Source organism: Lynx rufus, unplaced genomic scaffold (assembly GCF_022079265.1).
Source record: "Lynx rufus isolate CCGP_SWC_20201006 ecotype Redwood Valley unplaced genomic scaffold, mLynRuf1.p SCAF_17, whole genome shotgun sequence".
NCBI classification, from domain to species: domain Eukaryota; kingdom Metazoa; phylum Chordata; class Mammalia; order Carnivora; family Felidae; genus Lynx; species Lynx rufus.
In genome coordinates, this window is record NW_025814831.1 from 42,316,279 (window position 1) to 42,335,883 (window position 19,605).

Below are 19,605 nucleotides of genomic sequence, written 5' to 3' on the forward strand. Positions count from 1 at the left end.
TTGTGTACTTTAAGTTATTACTTGTCCGTAAATCAACGAGAAGTTGAGATTCAGAGAGATTGGGTGATTTGCCCTCGATCACACATGTATGATTTGGAATCAAGTCTCTCTGGCACCTCTAAGCCTACGGTCTGGGGTGTCTCTGGGGGATCGAGACAGGTAGGGTATTGGCTTTGATGGGACTCTTGGTACCCTGATGGAATGAACCCTTCCCCAGCGCACTTGATTCTCTCAAACCTGACCTTGATGCATTTATACGATCTTTTTCAAAACAGTTTTCATTTAAATTCCAGTTAGTTAACACAATGTTGTATTAGTTTCAGGTGTAGGATTGAGTGATTCAGCACTTTCATATCACACCAGTGCTCATCACAACAAGTGCACTCCTTAATCCCATTCCACCACCCATCTCCCCTCTGATAACTATCAGTTTGTTCTCTACAGTTAACAGTCTTTGTCTTGGCTTGCCTCTCCCTTTTTGTCCTCTTTGCTCATTTGTTTTGGTTCTTAAATTCCACGTATGAGTGAAATCATATGGTATTTGTCTTTCTCTGACTGACTTATTTTGCTTAGCTCCATCCACATTGTTGCAAACGACACGATTTCATTCTTTTTTATGGTTGAGTAATAATCCATCGTGTACATATGTGTGTGTGTGTGTATATATATATATATATGCCACATCTTCTTCATCCATTCATCAGGCAATGGACACTTGGGCTGTTTCCACAATTTGGCTATTGTGGATAGTGCTGCTATAAACATCAGGATATATGCATCCCTTCAAATTAGTATTTTTGTATTCTTTCAGTAAATATCTAGTAGTGCAATTGCTGGATTGTAGGGTAGTTCTAATTTTAACTTTTTTTAATGTTTATTTATTATTTTTGAGAGAGAGAGAGACAGACAGACACAATCTGAAGCAGGCTCCAGACTCTGGCTGTCAGCACAGAGCCCGACACAGGGCTCAAACCCACAAACCATGAGATCATGACCTGAGCTGAAGTCAGATGCTTAACTGACTGAGCCACCCAGGTGCCCCTAATTTTAACTTTTTTGAGGAAACTCTTTTCCAGAGTGGCTGCACCAGGTTGCATTCCCACCAACAGTGAAAGAGGGTTCCCCTTTCTCCACATCCTTGCCAACACCTGTTGTTTCTTGTGTTGTTGACTTTAGCCATTCTGAAAGGTGTGAAGTGATATCTCATTGTGGTTTTGATTTGTATTTCCCTGATGATCAGTGATGTTGAGCTTTTTTTCATGTGTCTATTGGCCATCTGGAAGTCCTCTTTGAAAAAATGTCTATTCATGTCTTCTGCTGGTTTTTAATTATATTATTTGTTTTTGAGTTTTATAGTTTCTTTATGTAGTTTGAATACTAACCCTTTATCAGATATGTCATTTACAAATATCTTCTCCCATTCCATAGGTTGCTGTTTAGTTTTTTTTTTTAATTTTTTTTTTTAACGTTTATTTATTTTTGAGACAGAGAGAGACAGAGCATGAACAGGGGAGGGGCAGAGAGAGAGGGAGACACAGAATCTGAAACAGGCTCCAGGCTCTGAGCTGTCAGCACAGAGCCCGACACGGGGCTTGAACTCACGGACCGTGAGATCATGACCTGAGCCGAAGTCCGACGCTTAACCGACCAAGCCACCCAGGCACCCCGGTTGCTGTTTAGTTTTGATGACTGTTTCCTTTGCTGTGCAGAAGCTTTTTATTTTGATGAAGTCCCAATAGTTTATTTTTGCTTTTGTTTCCCTTGCCTCAGGAGACATATCTAGAAAGACGTTGCTATGACTGATGTCAAAGAAGTTACTACCTGTATTCTCCTCTAGGATTTTTATGGTTTCGTGTCTTACATTTAGGTCTTCAATCCATTTTAAATTTATTTTTTTTGTGTGTAGGGTGTAGTAAACTGAAAGTTTTAGCCACAGCAACAAAAAGACAACAGAAAGAAATAAAGGCATTCAAATTGGCGAGGAAGAAGTCAAACTTTCATTATTTGCAGATGATGTGGTACTTTATATTGAAAACCCGAAAGGCTCTACCAAAAAATTGTTAGAACTGATACATAAATTCAGTAAAGTTGTAGGATTCAAAATAAAAAATTTATTGCATTTCTATCCACCAATAATAAAGCGGCAGGAAGAGAAATGAGGAAAGCAATCCCATTTACAATTGTACCAAACCCAACAAGATACCTAGGAATAAACCAAACCAAATAGGTGAAAGACCTGTACTCTGAAAACTATAAAACATTGCTAAAAGAAATTGAAGATGACACAAAGAAATGGAATGATATTCCATGCTCATGGATTGGAAGAATAAATATTGTTAAAATGTCTATACCACCCAAAGCAATCCTCTCATTTAATGCAACCCCTATTAAAATACCACCACCATTTTTCACAGAACTAGAACAAACAATCCTAAAATTTGTATGGAACCACAAAAGACCCTGAATAGACAAAACAACCTTGCAAAAGAAAAGCAAAGCTGGAAGTATCACAATTCTGGATGCCCAATTATATTACAAAGCTGTAGTGATCAAAACAGTATGGTACCAGCACAAAAATACAGACACATAGATCAAAAGAACAGAAGAGAAAACCCAGAAATGAACCTACAACTATATGATCAATTAATCTTCGACAAAGCAGGAAAGAATATCCAATGGGAAAAAGACAGTCTCTTCAAGAAATGGTGTTGGGAAAACTGGACAGCAACATGCAAAAGAATGATACTGGACTACTTTCTTCACTATACTTTTATTTAGAAGGTTGCTGTGTTTTTGGACTGAGGTTTCAAAAGAGCCGGGTAAGCAGCCTTACTAAGTCACTTGTAACTGAAACCCAGATTTAGTTGCCTGTGTCTCCTGTAGTGAATATCTGGACTGCTCAGGGCATAATGCCTTGTTAATGCCGATTTTGTATTTATCAGCATGGCTCTTAGCTACGGCAATCAGTAAGACATACCCTTCTTTTGGTAATGGCTGCATTAAATGGCATCTGTCCCTTTGCATTAAGAAATCACATTGTACTTGTCTTCCAATTGACCGAAATAAAAAAGCATTTCCAACAGCTGTACCTCTTTCACTAATGCTGCTTTTTCTTTTAGGCTTAGCCCTGAAAAGGCAGATAAGATAATGGGAATGGGACTCCTAGTTCCCTCCCCTTGCCCACCCTTTACATGGGCACTGACCATGGAACTAAATGAATAAATGAGCTTTTCAGACATAAATGTCATATGTGGCACTTCAGGCATACAGGAAAGTTCTAGAACTCTTTTCCCCAAGTCATCTCTCCACTTAGCAGTGTCAGAGAACCCACCCAACAGATGTGATTGAGTCTAGGGGCCTGAGGAAATGGAACATTTGTGTTATAGGTTTCTATTTTTTATCCCCAGGCCTTGGATTTAGGTCCAACCTGATTTGGGTTGGTCCAAGGCTGGATTACAGTTATAATCTTCATTAACAAAGTAATATTATGTATCTTTCCATATCTGATTAATGGATTATTACCTTATATCTGTTGCAATTTTATCTATGTTTCTTAAGCCATTAATCGTTTAGCCTTTCCCTCAGGCATGAGACAGGGCTTTACTTTTGTGCTTTTTGAGAGCATTCTTTTGACAGAGTAAGTCATAAAAGCTCAAGTGTGTTCATTCTCTTTTCAATTTGTGAATCCGATCCACCATAAAGCATGCTGACTACGTAAAGAAAGGAACTGTGTAAAAAGCAAGTATTATTAATGTAATACTTCCCCAGGCACATTTGCCAACCAAAATATTAAGCTCCCTTTAAGGAAATGCTTGGGAATTACTAGTTTATCATTCAGTTAAGGGTTTATGTGTGTAAAACTATTCCAACCGAGGCTAATGTCCCTGTAATGTAATGTCATATATAGTCTTCCAAGAGGGGTATTTTGAGGTCTGCAATTCCCCCTGTTTGGGAAGTGCCCTAATTTTTCTTAATTACAGGAATACCAGGAAAGTGTGTTTTTAGCATAGTAGGCCAGTCTTGGATACAATTTGTCAGCGATGCCTTTATGCTGAAAATATAAACACCTGAATGGAAGGGTGACTATTCACCACTTTTCTGTTTAAACATGTTGCCCGTATCTGCTACAAAAATAGATGAAATAAACCAAAATGTTCATTTAAATCCCACTAAAAACCACTGGCCCCATTTGTGTTTCAGAAAAGCTTAGATTATTACTTATAGCTTAACTTCCCTCTCCCACTCTGCTCTCTCTTTGCTTTGAATTCAACCCTTGGAAAATCATCTGTCCTTTTTCGGGCTAAAATTGGAAGCCCCGCCCCCACCCCACCTTCCAGCCCCTGCCCCCAAGCAAGGTCTTACCAAGCAAGGTAAGTTTGTGGCTGGACAAGGCAGGGCTGACCCCATCCACGCTCCTGGAGGGGGCTGGACAAGCACTGCTCCCAACAATGCAACAGCTGTCACAGCCCAGCCTCTTTCTTTCCCAGCAGAACAGGGAGGGGGCTGAGTCTCTCTAACTGCCCTGGGCATCTACATTTTTTTTTTCTCTGAAAGGGCAGGTGGGCCTCATGCATCCTGACTCCCGTCCACCCTTTCCCCCTTCGCCTGCCCATCCCAAAGCAGTAAGTTAGTCACTTGAGGATTTGGACATGAAATATGATGCAAGAGCAGGCAGGGAAATCTTAGATGTGGAACAAAGCCATTTGAGAATTATTGCATCAGCCTAGGACTTTGATTTTGTGTGTTTGCATCTTAAATGCTAGTTACTATAGCTACCATGAACAGCAGATATAAAGGTGATAGTGGAACCATGCGGTGGTTTTTTAGGGGGTGTGTGTGTCACATTTTCTTTTTGAGCTTTTCTTGCACTGAATGTTAAGTCAAAGACACCTACTTTAACTAATGGTTAGATTGGAATTAAAAATGAATCATGATCAGCCACCTGACATTGATCGTCTGTGACCTTAGAATTTCAATATTCCAGTTTTCTGCCAAAGGTAGAAGTGTGCATGTTACAGAGCTATTCAGGAAGACAATCTTAACCTATTTTAAGACTTACCAACCATGGGGGCGCCTGGGTGGCTCAGTCGGTTGGGCGTCCGACTTCAGCTCAGGTCACGATCTTGCGGTCCGTGAGTTCCAGCCCCGCAAGTTCGAGCCCCGAGTCGGGCTCTGGGCTGATGGCTCAGAGCCTGGAGCCTGCTTCCGATTCTGTGTCTCCCTCTCTCTCTGACCCTCCCCCGTTCATGCTCTGTCTCTCAAGTAAATAAACGTTAAAAAAAAAAAAAAAAGACTTACCAACATTGTTATTTATTCTGATTTAAATGCCCAAGGTCAGATTTATCTTATTAAGTTTAATATTTAATTTTTTTTTTAATTTTAGAGAGAGTATGTGAGTGGGGGAGAGGGGCAGAGGGAAAGACAGAGAGAGAGAGAGAGAGAGAGAGAGAATCCCAAGCAGACTCCATGCTCAGCACAGAGCCCGACTCAAAGCTTGATCCCATGACCCTGGGATCACGAGTCAAAATCAAAATCAAGTGTCAGCCACTCAACCGACGAGCCACCCAGTCGGTTTCAACATGCCCCTAAGTTTAATTTGAAGGAACAATTGGTAGCAATCCCCCTGCTCTCTCTTTTTAAATAATTAGATTAACATTTTTCCATATCATTAGCCATTGCAAAAACTCCAGCCTCTGAACCATAGGGTCTCACACAGACATTATAAAGACTTCATAAAAGCTGGAGACCAACTTGTATGCCTTGATGGTATTTCTGTGTTTTGTGATCTATTTTCTCTTTCATGGCCTGCATATTGTCTAAACAGCCACTAAAAACTCTTAACTTCCTTTCCCTTGAATTACCCAGTTCTATTGTCAGAGGCCATGCTGTTGGTGAAATTTCACTTTAGTAAAGCCTGCCCTGCAAAACCAAACAGTACAGAGACTTATAAAAGAGCACCTCGAACTTAACAGAGAAGCAAAAGCCAAAGATTCACTGCTCCTGATGGAAATGATTACCAATTCAAGATTCCCCACAGAGAAGCCTCTCTCCATGATGCACGGAAAAGTTTCCAGAACATAATCTAATAATAGCAAAAATAAATAGAAATACTAAATAAATACTCCAACAAACTCATTGCTCACATCACGAATGGAAATCCAGGGTGCTGACAGTGTGCGGGGTTTTCCTGCGACCCCAGTGCAAGCATGAGGTCCGCAACCAATCTTGTGATATCACATCAAGGTGTGGAAAGTCATTGTGCTTTTTTCCATGTGGAAAAAGTGATGTACAGAGAACGGAAGTGGCTTGCCCAAGGTTGTCTCGTGCAGAGGCGAGTCTGTGATGGACACAAGCATCCTAGTGCTCAGCTGAGGCTGGCTCTTTAGTTACACTGCCCTTTAGTTACACATAAACTCTTTTTTCACTGTGAAACCTTATTACGCTTGCCTTACACCTCCCAGAGCCCAGTCTGGTGATCAGAAAATAATTATTTTAACAATAGCTTTAAGAAGGTATGCCAGCTTCTGGGGCTCCTGGCTGGCCCAGTTGGTGGGCCGTGACTCTTGATGTCAGGTTGTAGGTTTGAGCCCCATGTTGGGTGTAGAGATTAGTTCGAAAATAAAATCTTAAGAAAAAAAAAAGTATGTCAGTGATGTGTGTTCGCTATAAAAAGATTGAAACTATATTCCAGAAAAAAGAATATGAAATTCAGCTCTCATTCTGTCATTTGCATTTTAGTGCATGTCCTTTTAGACAGTTTCCTTGTAGTATTCGTCTACAGATAATGTAGTTTTTAATTCGGTTTTTAATTTTCAATACGCAATTTTGTTTTTTACCAAAATGGGGATTGTATAGTACCTAATTTTATTATTTTGCACATGTAGATTGCTAATGTACAAATATGTTAATAAATATACTTGTACAACTTCACTTTTAATGGCTAATACAGAATTCTATAACTATTAACTACTTTTTAATGAATTATTAGTTTATGAGGTAGAAACACTGAGAAATACCAGGGTGACTATTTTTGCAATTAATGTTTGCACACATCCTTAATTACAAAGACTTAATTATTCATTGATTAGTATCAGTCTAATGATGTTTTTAAGCCTAGCAACTTACAGACCCTGTGTGCCATAAAAGCACATTCCTTCTGAAGGATCCATATCCCCCCTCCCTAGGGCACCACATAAATAGTTATCTGTTGAAAGTGACCTCGAACTTCGCAGTCATTTCTGTTTTGGCAATAAAGGCAGGCAGGATTTTCACATCGGGGAGATAGGAGAGATGAAGAGTTGAAAGCCCCGGCTAAATAAAAAGATTCTTCATTACTGGAAGAGTTCAGTTCCATCCCATACATGGATTCTGAACAGGAATGTTCTCTAAATGCCAACGTTATCAAAAACACTACCCGTACAAAGGTACAAATTGTGGGGAATAAACTGTGAAGGTCAGATGATCTGCTGAGAAGCCACACGGAGAAAGAAAACTCCTGACAACAGAATCCCATCCACCAGCAGATCAACCCTGAAATACAAACCTTCATGCAACCTTCTAGGAACTGCAAATCTCCTTGATCTTTCTGCCTGCAGTGTTTTGGAGATGTTTACAATAAAACTGTAACCTAAGACTTGCCTTTCAGGAAAAGAATAACTGGTAACCCAATCCTAGAAAGCTGTCCGCACTGGGCTTTTTAAATAGTAAGCAAATGGAAGGATTTCCCTCTCACCATGCCCCATGAAGCAAAGGGGAGAGGGAGTCACATACATCCAGTGTCTTCTTACGAGCTGGGTGCTGTGGTAAATACGTGCATCATCTCGCTGTTTCTTCCCAACCACCTCGTAAGTGACTCATTGTTATTCCATTGTATGTAGGGGAGAAACTGAGACTCAGGGAGATTAAAACATTTATCCCCAGTCATATAGTTGGCTAGTTGCAAAGACTACATTTGAACACATTTCTACCAAACTGCAGATCCCATGTTTTTTTTCTACCACCGTTATGTGTTTAAAACACATTCCCCACATCGTCCAATTTTGGTAATTCTGCTTTGAGCACAGGCCTCAGCCATTCAGGGGGCTGTGAGTTGGGATTCCCCTTCCATATGGTGGCTGCCCTCAGAATATAGACATGAGGTCACCTCTAGTTTGACTAGAATTATACCTCCTTCAGGTGACTCCAAATTCTGAAAGGCACAGAAGCCTGTGTACTTTGTAAGTGGCATTCGTGTGGGAGCCTTTCAACTGGGTGCTGTTGATGGTGGTCGTCTGAGAGAAGGGCTGGTGATGTACTCGGTTTTCTTCACGAACTTGATGAGGATCCAAGTCCCTCATTTCAGCTTTCTATTCAGAGAAAGAGGCTTGGAGACAGCCACATGTCGAGGAAAACACTCATGAAACTCTGATGAGGACTGCAGAATAATAGTTAAATATCATTGCAACATCGCTAGGATTCCAGTAACTCAGTCGAGTAGGGACAACCTTAACGACAATAATTGAAAGCAATAAAAGTACTTAGCCTTTATTAAGCTCTAACATGTTCCAGGTACGGTCTAAGCATTTTATACCCATTCTGACCCCAACTGGTGTACTGGAAGTCAATTCTGGCACTAACCACCCAAAGTTAGCCCAGACCCTGCAAGTTAAGGGCTCAGTTCCCCACAAGACTGCCCTCACTTCAGAGGTCAGCCACACCTTGGGGGGTGTCTAGGCCTGTGCTTCTGACGGACTCGCTACAAATTTGGGCGTTCCCACAATGCCCGCAGGTTTGATAATTCACTAGAACAATGCACAGAACTCAGGAAAACACTATACTTAATTATTAAAGTTTTACTGCAAAGGACATAAATCAGGACCAGTCAAGTGAAGAGACATGGATGAGGAATGAGAGGATCCCAAATGCAGAGTCTCCTTGTGGAGTCTCCAAAAAAGCCAGGAGATTTGGCTGATATCCCATGCTCTACAGCCCCAACCCTCTAATCACACGTTTGGTCTTTTTGGTAACAGCCCCTATCCTGAACCATCTCTGTCTCGATAGCACGAATTCGGGGGCGACCCAAAAGGCTCATGAATAACAAAGACATTTGGGAAATTCCAAGGGTTTTAGAAACTCCCAGCCAGAAATCCAGGACAAAGAACAGAAAAATTCTTTATTATCCGACAATACACAGTATTTAATTTGCCCCTTATAACCTTTCTATGAGGTAAGAATTATCTCTGTTTTACAGGTAAGAAAATTAATGTTTAGAAGAGCTATACATCTAGTCAAGGATAGAGCCAACATTCAAGCTCAGGTCTTCCTGGCCTTAAAATCTACCACGGATCTATTTTAATCATTAGGTAATACTGCCTTCTATGTAAGCCCCTAATTATTCTTACAAACGCTTGTGTATGAGAGTGTGTATACACACACACACACACACACACACACACACACATTCAGAAGCCAACTGAATTGAATTGAATTGAATTGAACACCAATATCCATTCCCCTTTGAGCAAGAAGAGCCATTGAGTTTTAGATTTTCCCACACACCTTTGTATCCAGCGGCGGGGATACATGATGTATGTCATTTCTGGGGCATGTCTTTGAAAAAGAGGTTGGTTGCCCTCCACTTTGTCATTTCTTGCTCTTCATAGTTGGCATATGGTCTGGTACTAGTGAGCCACTGTCAATCATGAAGATGAGAGCAACATCTTAACAGGAAGCAGGGCAGCAAAATCAAAGCAACCTGGCTCCCTGTGTGACCTTGAAACAGAGCCCCCCACTTGCCCTGGAATGGCCAACTATCTCTGGCCGATAACATGTGAGAGAAATAAAACGATCTTACTTAAGCCACTGTAGTGTTGGGTTATAGTATCTTGATCTATATTCTAACCATCACCACTACCTGTATAAAGGTTCTTCGGCAGGGGCACCTGGGTTGCTCTGTCAGTTAAGCATCCAACTTTGGCTCAGGTTATGATGTCATAGTTTGTGAGTTCGATCCCTGCGTCAGGCTCTGTGTGGACAGCTCAGAGCCTGGAACCTGCTTCGGATTCTGTGTCTCCCTCTCTCTCTGCCCTCTGCTGCTTGGGCTCCATGTGTCTCTCTCTCTCCAAAATAAATAAACATTGAAAAGAAATTTTAAAAACTAAGAAATAAATAAAGGTTTTTCTGCAGACTTCTAGTATTGCATAACAACAGGAAGAGTGTCACTAGTGAGCATGCCTTCAAATGTTACTTGTATGCGGTATTACATCAGGCTCTCTCCCCTCCTGAGTGCTTTAGTTGTGGATTCCCCTTGATCTACCTTTTTATCAGCTTGAGATGCTTATATGCTGAATTCGTTGTTTGCATGATGAAACCCACAATTTCTTCTGTAAACATGCATTCTGCTATTCAATGACAGTCATATTTTTCCTTCTATTGTGAAGCACGGTTGCTAAATCTCAAAATGGAGGGGGGAAATGCCATAAACTTTCCTTCCTGCCGTACTTTAGACTTGCACTCAAAATGCTGCTTGGCGAAACGTGATTTGTGCAGTTGCTGTCCTGTGTTATGGCACTGTCCCTAAGCTGAGTTTGTTCTAATGCTAAACTCAGCCAGCTTGGGTGGATTTTGGTCTTGGAGGTTAAAGTTTGACTGGAACCAATATCCTGGTCTTTGTTTAAGACTTTTTTTTTTTTTAATGTTTATTTTTGAGAGAGCGTGCGCATGCATGCGTGTGCTTGCGGGGTTGGGGCAGAGAGAGAAGGGGACAGAGGAGCTGACGCAGGTCGCAGGGCTCGAACTCACAAATGGCAAGATCATGGCCTGAGCCAAAGTCGGACACTTTTTTTTTTTCCAACGTTTATTTATTTTTGGGACAGAGAGAGACAGAGCATGAACGGGGGAGGGGCAGAGAGAGAGGGAGACACAGAATCGGAAACAGGCTCCAGGCTCTGAGCCATCAGCCCAGAGCCTGACGCGGGGCTCGAACTCACGGACCGTGAGATCGTGACCTGGCTGAAGTCGGACGCTTAACCGTAAAGTCGGACACTTGATGGACTGAGCCAGCCAGGTGCCCCATCCTAGGCCCTTGTTTAAATTTCTTCTCAATAGGCTCAGATACATTTAAAAATAGAACTTAACTCAAAGTGCCTCATTAGAAAAGAAATAAGGAGTGTAAAGGACACTAGTTCACAATTTTTAAACATAAAATCTGCAACTACTAAAAGCCCCCTCATCTTGGCCTTTTAAAACTCAACCTAATGTTTGTCCCAGTGAATTCTTTTAGAGCTGCTCCTTAAAAATGAGTACTAACAACATGCTACAGAGCTGTTTCTGAATTGAGTTCAATGAAAAACTGACACACGTTTCCAAGCTGGCCACTGCTTTCCAAAAAGTCTTTTAAGGAAGTAGTTTAATTTATGTATAACTGAAACTTAGAGAAGAGAGTGTTTATTTACATAGTTTGAAATTCCCAAATTGCCTAACAGTACTTAAAACCAGAAAAATGACTCTGTGTCAAGAGAAGACAAAATGAAGGAAAACCAAAGTTTTCTTCATACCTTCTTTCTGGGTTTCGGAAGGAACGCTTTATGGTAGTGGGGGAAAAAGTAACTCTCTCTGAGCTTTCCATATAAGATCATCAAAGCATAGTCATATTTATATGTGAAAGGCTGAGCCTAACCAGGGAAGAGTGAATTGGAATGGATGCACTATTATAGGAAGATGAGGAGGGATCCTTTCAAAGATGGGCTGCCCAATTGTTCCCCCTGTTTCTCTGTCATGGAGAAGGAAGGCTATGAAGAAGCCAGCCATGCTGAGGGCTCCTGAGAATTCCATTTCATTGTCTTTCTTTCTACATTCAATCTAACATATTCCTGTTTTATAATATAACATTAATATGAGCCACTTTATTTTTTAAATTTTTTTAAAGTTTCTTTATTTTGAGAGAGAGAGAGAGAGAGAGAACATGTGCATGTGGGAGGAGCAGAGAGAGGGAGGGAGAGAATCCCAAGCAGGCTCCACACTATCAGTGCAGAGCCTGATGTGGGGCTCGAACTCATGAACCACTCAGGTCATGACCTGAACCGAAACCAAGAGTCAGATGCTTAACAGACTGAGCCACCCAGGTGACCCAATATGAGCCACTTTAATTAATCAGCAAAGTTTTCTTAATTCCTAACTAAGGAAAATACTTTGAAATAGAATGGGGAAAGTGAGAATGTAATATTTTAAAGTTTTTATTTATTTGTTTTAGAGAGAGAGAAAGAGCATGAGAGAGCAGGAAGGGGCAGAGAGAAGGAGAGAGAAAATCGCAAGTAGAGCTTGAACTCACAAACTGTGAGATCATGACCTGAGCCAAAATCAAGAGTCGGACACTTAACCAACTGAGCCACCCAGGTGCCCTGGCATTTTATATTTTTCACTTTACAGGGTACTTGGGGAGAGTGATGGAGAGTAAAACCTACATGATATTTTAAAAGAGGCTGTGCACAACAGAAGACAACTTGGGGAGACTCAGAAGAGAGTGCTGTGAAGATAGCAGGTCCCAGGTCAAAAAGGAGACAAGAACGCAGCAAAGACAAGCTCCCTCTTACTCCAGTAAAATTTTCCAGGTCTCTGGTGGAGTCAGAGGTTCAACAATCTCTGGTTTGCCTGTTACTATAAAACTCCTTCACCCTAGCATCAACTATTTAAAGAACACACATGTGAAAACACAGAAAAAAAAAAATCAGGAGTTCACCTTTTGGATTATGAAAGCAGGGTTAAAAACAGATTAATAAGACATATCAGATGTTGGTTACATACACGCTGGTTGTTGATATTAGAAATGCAAGTTTGTTGAATTAAAAAAAAATAAATGGGAACATCCTTTCCTTTAAAGTTAGTGTAATTGTAGTGGGTTCATCTTTATAAAATGAGCAAATGAAGCGAATAACATCCCAACTTGGCTGATATATCCAGGAAGTATCACTGAAGTTCAAGTCAGTTTATTTAGACTCGACCTATTTAAAGAACTACTTTAGTTCTTCCTTTACTTTAAAGGTGAGATCAGTCATCCTGCCGACCCACGCATCGTTTTGGAGTTTCTCAACTCTATTCTATAGACGGAGATAACTGGTAGGCATCTGTGCTTAGAAAATCCCACCATCATTACAACACAAAATGTCATTAATAAGTAAAAGTCTGATACGAGTTTTATGTACAAAGAAGACCAAACCGCTTGAGGGATGATCATCTATCCCTCTGTTGGTGACAGTCTCTTAGCCTTGGGCAAGAATAGGGTCAGCATCATCAAATATTTACTCAGTACCCGCAGGATTGCTGTTTCTGCACTGGGCCCCATGCCTGCTCTCTTCTGGTGCTTAAACAGAGTTGAACCTTTATCCCTCAAGGAAAATTGTAAGAAATCATTTGTGAACCAAACTCTAAAAATTAGTATTTTTTGCATACTGACATCTATCCTATAACTCCCTTATATTGCAGCCAAATTCCAGAAGCCTAAAATTTAAAAAACAGCAAGAATAAGGCAGACTTGCTCTTTGAAACTAAATATCAGGTGATAGAAAACTTTCAGGCTATGACATGTTTTTTGTTTTTTGTTTTTTGTTTTTGTTTTTTTTTTTTTTTGGAGTAGGGTGGGGAATGAGTGGGCTTGAGAGAAGCAGTCAGGGCTCTGGATTATCTATCTCTGCTATCAGTTTTATACATATACAGAAAATATATACGTATATACATTTTATACATATAAATACATATACCATGTTTAATGTTTTGTCTGTTTATGCATTTTGGAGAGAGAGAGAGAGAGAGAGCACGCAAGCCAGGGACAGCCAGAGGATCCAAAGCAGGCTCCGTGCTGACAGCAATAAGCCCAATGCAGGGCTCAAAGTCACAACTGTGAGATCATGACCTGAGCCAAAGGTGGACGCTCAACCGAGCCACCCAGGTGCCCCTATACCATGTTTAATCTTTAGGTGATTCTATTGGGGATACTGTTTCAGGTTTTTAATTTCGGGGGATATTCTTAAAGAGTCCTTCAATAAATAGTTTTATTCTCATTTTCATGAGTTGTATGGAATTCTACATCTTTACCAAAAGGCCCAGTGAAATCCCGATACTTGGGTCTTTTCTTCCTGAGGGATGGTTTATTTCAGTACTACTCTTTCCTCTCTGTGTGAGACTTAAACTGGAGGCTCGGAAGGGTTGATTTAACCATGACAGTATGGATCTGACTGGAAAGAACATCTGCGTTCAGATATAGTGCCATCTCTGAGAGGCAGAGCCTACAGGAGTAGTGACCCTGAAACTTGAGTGCTCATAAAAACCACAAGGAGAGCGGGGCGCCTGGGTGGCGCAGTCGGTTAAGCGTTCGACTTCAGCCAGGTCACGATCTCGCGGTCCGTGAGTTCGAGCCCTGCGTCAGGCTCTGGGCTGATGGCTCGGAGCCTGGAGCCTGTTTCCGATTCTGTGTCTCCTTCTCTCTCTGCCCCTCCCCCGTTCATGCTCTGTCTCTCTCTGTCCCAAAAATAAATAAACGTTGGAAAAAAAAAAAAACCACAAGGATAGCTAGTTAGAAACATGGAGTCGTGGACCCCACACCTAGAGGTTCTGATTCAATGGGGTTGGGTGGGTCAAAATAAATGACATTTTTAACAGTACTCCTGAGTGATTCTGCTGCAGGTAGTCTGTGGACCACACTCTGAGAAACACTAATCTAGTGGATTGCAAAATAGGTAACAGATGATAGTCAGGGATGGCAATTGGCAACAGGAATGTTGCCTCCTGGGAATGGGATGTGGTGGAAGATGGACAGAGCCTCCGCTGAAGAATTCAGATACAGAGAATATTCTGAGAGCTGAACTGGCAAGCAGTAGCAGGAGGAAAGTCCCAAAGACCCCGTTTCCCTGGCTGAGACAAGTCTCTGGCCTTTGGAATGAGGACTATTAAGAACAAGCCACTGCTGTTCTGGAGGACAGTGGACAAAGCCCGGGGAACCAGGCACCTGTCTGACCCTGGGCATCAGGTGGAACATGGGACTTAGAGTAAAAAAAGAATCCCTGTTATGGGTTAAACTCTATCCCTTAGAAAAGATATGTTGAAGTCTTAATTCCCACTACTTTGGAGTGTGACCTTTTTTGGAAATAAAGTCGTTATAGATGTAATCAAGTTAAATGAGGTCATTAGGGTGGGCTTTAATCCAATGCAACTGGTGTTTTTATAAAGGGGAAATTTGAACACAGAGACAGCCTCATACGGAGGGAAGATGATATGGAGACAGGGGAAGCGTGGCTATGTTACTGGGGCAGTGGATCTACGGGCTAGGAATTGTTGGCAAATGCCAGAAGCTGTAAGAGTCAAGGAAGGTTCTCTGCTTGAGGCGTCAGGGGAAGCATGGCCCTGCCAACACCTTGGTTTCAAACTGCTAGCCCCCATAACTGTGAGGTAATACATTTCTGTTGTTTTAAGCCAACCAGTGTATGGTACTCTGTGATAGCCCCTGGAAAACTAACACAAGCCTCATACTTCTTCCCATCTCTATTGCCACTGCCCTGGTTCCAGCCACATGATCATCTGCAGCCTGGGCGAAACCCTCCTCTACAGCTTTGTTTTTTTCTCCTTCATTCTCCACCCTGTGGCTAGAGGACTCTTTCTAAACACAAACCGATCAGTTCGTTTGCTTGCTTAAAACACATTGGCTGGGGCGCCTGGGTGGCGCAGTCGGTTAAGCGTCCGACTTCAGCCAGGTCACGATCTCGCGGTCCGTGAGTTCGAGCCCCGCGTCGGGCTCTGTGCTGACTGCTCAGAGCCTGGAGCCTGTTTCCGATTCTGTGTCTCCCTCTCTCTCTGCCCCTCCCCCGTTCATCCTCTGTCTCTCTCTGTCCCAAAAATAAATACACGTTGAAAAAAAAAAAAAAAAAACACATTGGCTTCCCGGGGTCCCTGGGTGGCTCCGTTGGTTTAGCGTCCGACTACTGATTTCGGCTCAGGCCGTAATCTTACGGTTGTGAGTTTGAGCCCCTTGTCAGGCTCTGCGATGACAGTGAAGAGCCTGCTTGGGATTCTATCTCTCTCTCTCTGCCTCTCCTTCATGCGTGCTCTCGCTCTCAAAATAAATAAATAAATAAATGAACATTTAAAAAAAAAAAAACCCAAAGACAGGATGGCTTCCCATTTCTTTTAGGATAGAATCCAAACCCCACAACCTATAGCCCTGTTCCACCTAGCCCTGCCCATTTCCCCAACCTCATATCTTGTGATTTACCTTGTTTCTCTTACCCTTCACCTACTCATGTTCTACCTTCCCAAACTCAGAGTTCTCAGACTAAATCCTATTTCCTTCTAGCCTTTGTAGATACCGAATCCTCTGATGAGGACTCCTTCCCCTACCTCTCTTGCTACCTAAGTCGTGTCACGCTTTAGGTCTTATCTTGAATGCCATTTCCATGAACCTTGGTTCAGTGTCCTTTCTGAGTATCCACAGCATAGCTAGTGCCTACATCAGAGCACCTGTTGTACTGGGTTGTCACTGACGGCTTACTTGTTGGTGTTTGACCCACAAAATGTTAAGTTCTTTGAAGGCAGGGATCAGACAAATAGTAGCTCCAGAATTTCCATAAGAGTGGATTTGAGTAGAAAATCTGGTTATAAGACGGGCTAGAAATTTATTTGGGGTGGGGATTTATTTGGGGTGAGGAAGGCTAATGGAGATTGTGGGGTATCGAAAGCTCCCCAAAACTATTCCTTATATTGTCTTTGGCAGGAATCATGCCTATCTTGCTCACTGTGTGCCTGGAACATCATAGATACTCAAAAATGTTGAAGAACTGAATGACTGATTGAATGTATGGGAAGTCCCATGATCAATTCTTGCGCCCAGGTCAGAGCCAGATGCGCAGAATCTCAAATGGGACTAGAACATCTTAACAGCCTTCCTGCCTAAGGTCAGGATTGGTTGTGGGTGGCCCAAGCTGTTGGAAGAGGGGAGATGCAGAAACTGGGGACCAGGCTAAGCTCCTTTCTGAGAAAGGCTGACTAGTCATTCAGCATCAATTCCTCCGGCTCGGTCCTGCTTCTCATCGAACGTGCAGCTCACGTTATTGACTCTTCACCAGCTGCTTCTTTCTTCTGCAGCAAAATGAAAGGGCGCCATTTCTCCAAGATGGCTGGTCTACATAAAAATGATTTTATTGATCTCTAAAGATGCCACACAGCAGTCATCCTCTTCTGGGCTTATCCTCTTCTGGGACATGGCTATTCGGGATCCCATGAAATGGTGTCTCTTTAGTAGGGAATGGTAACAGTTGCATTAAAAAGGGACATTAGGGGCACCTGGGTGGCTCAGTGGGTACAGCGCCTGACTCTTGCTTTCAACTCAGGTCAGGTCTCGCAGTTTGTGGGTCCGAGGCCTGTGTTGGGGTCCATGCTGGCCGTGTGGAGCCTGCTTGGGATTCTCTCTCCCTCTCTCTCTGCCCCTTCCCCGCTTGTGTGCACTCTCCCTCTCAAAATAAATAAATACGCTTTAAAAAGTAAATAAAAATGGACATCAAAATGAAAGGAATAGTAAGGGAGAATAAACATAACTGGATGTCGGACAGTGAAGGCAAACTTTGGAGGAGGAATTTATACTGAGCAGGAAGAAATCTAGCAAGAATCCTGACAATCATATCGTCAGATAGCCAACAGCTATTTATTGAATAACTTCATAGAGTACTGTTCTAGAAACTAAGGAGGACATGGAAAGGGGCAAGAACTCCCACAGGTGCAGTGTGTACATTAATGGTGTATATACAACAGGAACATTCGTGTGTAGCTGACATATTTGGAAGGAGACTGGGACAGAGGGAGAGGCTGCAGCCAGGTAACATTGTAGGTTTCCTGCCTTCATGTTTTCCCACAGAACTGAAGGCTAAACTCTAGGTCAGACTGGTTTCATTTCAAGTACCAGCTAAGAGGGATAATACCTCAGAATGACAGTAGCTGGTGTTGAGGAGACTGCTGAGAGTATATCTATGCTCTTTGAGAAAATGGTGCCAGATCATTTAATGACGTCTGCCAGTTAAGGCGGAGGGACAGGAAGGAGAACAAGGGCACCATATATTTGCGCAATTTTTCCTGTTCTAGATCGCTGGCAGATATCTGAGTATCCTCTGGGGATTTCAGCCCTTAAGACCTTCTTAACTGTAAGCTACAAGTTTGCTCTGCCAGCCATTCTTGTGATGAGATGGTAGATTGTGTCTTCTAATTTGAAAAATAAGGGGTTCAGTTAAAAATGCACAGATATTTATCCTACTTCAATAAGACTGCTCATTAATAATCAAAGAAACTGAAACAAGCAAAACACTCTTTTTAAAAGCTATTAAATATTAAAGCAAAAAGAAAATTCGGGGAAATGTACACTCCCATACAATACTGAAGTAAGCACAATTTGGTATAACCTTCCTGGAAAGCCATTAGGAAATATATATATATATATATATATATATATATATATATATATATCAAGAGCCCAGAATGTTAATATCCTCTTAGTCAGTGATTTCAATACCCAAAATTTATCTTAATCATATAATCAACTTGGCTACATGGATTCACGTTCAAAGATATTTAATACAGCATGTTTTTTGATGACAAAAAGTTGAAAATAACCTAAATATCTCAAAATACGGGATTGACTAAATAAATAATGTTAGGTGCATTTGATAGAATAAAATGGGACCCATGAAAAATCTTTAAAAATTATTTTTTAAAATGTAGATATTATCTATTCAGTGAACATTACAGGCTACAAAGCACCATATGTAGTATGATTGTCATTTACTGAAAACATCTTTAATGGTGTGTGTCTTAAGAGTGTGCGATAAGCACACACACACACACAACTGAAATACACCCAATGTCAACAGTGATGATTTCTGGATTCACGTGAATTTCAATTCTTTTTGTTTTTCTGTACTTACCAATATTTTTCAAATTGAAATGTAAATGAAGGAAAGAAAATAATGGCTTCTTAGGAATTCACCCATGCTCTAAGTCAGCTCTGGGTGGTTTAGCATATCTACCAGTCTCCAGCCAGGACTGAGCAGAATTTTTTTTATCATAGTTTGTTACTCCAGTGTGTCATACAAAACATGCTACAAATGATCCCCCTCCCCTGTTCTTATAGACAAAGAGACTAAACACTGGAGGGAAAGAAGGGGCATAAATAATTAAGGTAAAGTCAGGCTGCAAGTCATTGGCAAGACCTTAAAGAAAGTTCGAGGCTCCAGTTCCCTAGTTCCAAACCTAAAACACACTCTGTTTCATTATTCAAGCTTGTTCGGCTGTCACATGCCCTCTAATCAGTCAGGACTCAGTCTTTGCAGAATTAGATCCTGAATGAAAAGTTGTTGTTGTTGTTTTTCCTTTTGTCTCAGCTGCTGTTGTTGAAGTGTTCTCCTCTGAGGCCTCCAGACTAAATGACTTTCAAACTTCAAAGGGCCCCCTCCCATTTTCTGTGACGATGGGATACTTACAGCTCCACGAACTTCATGGAGCCATTCTTTCCCAGGCGACGTCAACGTTAACTTTGTTAACATGTTAGTGTTGACCTGTTACATATTAATCATTGGCATTTTTTTTATATCAAGGTAA